General features: G+C 32.8%; 1 long non-coding RNA gene across 1 annotated transcript; it reads right to left on the bottom strand.

The window, feature by feature from the left end:
- Nucleotides 1-7: 7 nt before the first annotated feature.
- Nucleotides 8-252, bottom strand: LOC109588714 (uncharacterized). The gene is made up of 2 exons (XR_002188327.1): nt 222-252; nt 8-176 (listed from the first exon to the last, which is right to left on the bottom strand). It is a non-coding gene; the product is annotated as an uncharacterized LOC109588714 (long non-coding RNA).
- Nucleotides 253-1,916: the final 1,664 nt, after the last annotated feature.

Below are 1,916 nucleotides of genomic sequence, written 5' to 3'. Positions count from 1 at the left end.
GCAGTAATTTAAAGCATTAGAAAAGACCCAATGAGAATTTTATTACTTCACTACAAACTATGATGATTGCAGTTATTTTTAAAATCTTAAACTAGTGAAGATCTATTTATCTGATGAAGCAAAGAACAGGATCAAATTTAAGATGCCTTGTCTCTTTCTCCTTCTTATATTCATGTCTATAAACCCCAAAGAAATATTCTCCATGAGCTAGTGATTCTCACAACTGTCAAGGATTGTCATAAATCATTATAGCTTCTGCAGTATAGGCCTGCTTTGTGATACAGTCATCAGACAGCTCCCATTTTGTATCATGTGATACCAATGGAATGCAATTGAACTTTGCAATTATTAATGAAAGGTCAACCGTGTCATACCTCCTCTGGCAATAAGGTGTGTCTAAATAAAATAACTAAACCCTAATCACAACACTAATCTAAAAACCAGAAAAGTGTGCCACGCCTCTTTCAGTGTGTCTTCTTTATGTGACCCTATTTTAGCATAATTTGTATGATCTGCAAGCTCATGAAACAAAACGTCCAGACAAAATTGACAAAATGATCTTAAAGTGGCCACAGTAAAGTTTTGGAGAATTTGGTGGACAGCTTTTGGACGAAATCATGTGCCATGGCTGCAAATATTGTCCATACATGTACAATACAGTATAATTGTATATGTATGTATGTATGAACTATGAATGAATTTTTCCATCACTTTTTTTATTTACCTTATTCATTCTTAATTCTTAATCTTTCTTTCACTTTCTTTTTCCTATCTCTTTCTTTCTCCTATTTTTGCTCTTTTTCTTTCTCCTCCTCTAAAAGTTTGAGAAGCAGCAAGGTTTTACATTCCTCCAGCTCTCAGTGGTTCAGTCTAACAGTCTCAATGAGAGTCTTTAAGAGTTAGTATGAGGTGACAAGCTTGAGGGGAACAACATGTACATCTGTGGCGAATGTCAATAGAAGGTATTCAAATATCAAAATAATACTAATAATAATTCTACCTCTTAACCCTTTACTCAGTGAGCAATTGCCAGTATAAAACCTACCAATTGCATTTTTTACAAATCAAAATCCCTTTAAATGAACCAATATAAGTGTGACACATAACTATAGTACTTCTGTGTAACATCTTTTTAATTAAAATTAATGATTTATTTTTATGTTTCTAGATGGACACTTTAAGCATACATGTATCAATAGTTTAAGACTCCTCCTCTTCCTACGCTGGTTGTAAATCTCAAGAGGTTTCACTATGATTGAGAGACTTACAGAGAAATTGAATCTAATAATTATTTTAAGGTAATGAAGTTTATGGGCAAAAGGGCAAAATTGCTTTTGAAACCAACCCAATTTTTGGAAAATTTTTAAGCGGATTTTGATTACAAAGGTTTGAGTTGTGACCATCCTGTATTGGCTTCAAAAGCATTCCAGTTTTTGTAATTGTCATATTAAAATCACCTTAAAATATTCCACTTTAAATATGGTATTTTAAAAGTTGCCTAAGACATTAGACCTAAAGCCGTATACACAGCTAAATGTATTATGAGTTGTGAGAAAGGTCTAGGCCTCTCTTCTATATTAATATATCCTCAATAAGGATCAGCTGGTCATTATTACCTTGTATATTATAATAATTAAACCACCAGTCATTAATGTACATGATTGTAGTAATGCTTTTGTCTTAATGGCCAAATTAAAAAACATGGATGGTTGTGTTACACACTTTTAAGAAAAAGGTACAAGTGCGAAAAAATTAGTACAATAATGACAGATGCACCAAAAAAGTTGTTTTGGGGATAGATACATGTTTCCTCTGCTTTATTTCGTATAAATCATGACAAATGACTACTGAATTCACACAAAGCCATGCTCACAATACTGGAGTGGAGAAGGAAGAGATTAAGACTATACAGCAAT

This window comes from Amphimedon queenslandica, unplaced genomic scaffold, assembly GCF_000090795.2.
Source record: "Amphimedon queenslandica unplaced genomic scaffold, v1.1 AMPQUscaffold_11911, whole genome shotgun sequence".
NCBI classification, from domain to species: domain Eukaryota; kingdom Metazoa; phylum Porifera; class Demospongiae; order Haplosclerida; family Niphatidae; genus Amphimedon; species Amphimedon queenslandica.
This window is presented reverse-complemented; position numbering and strand designations above follow the sequence as displayed.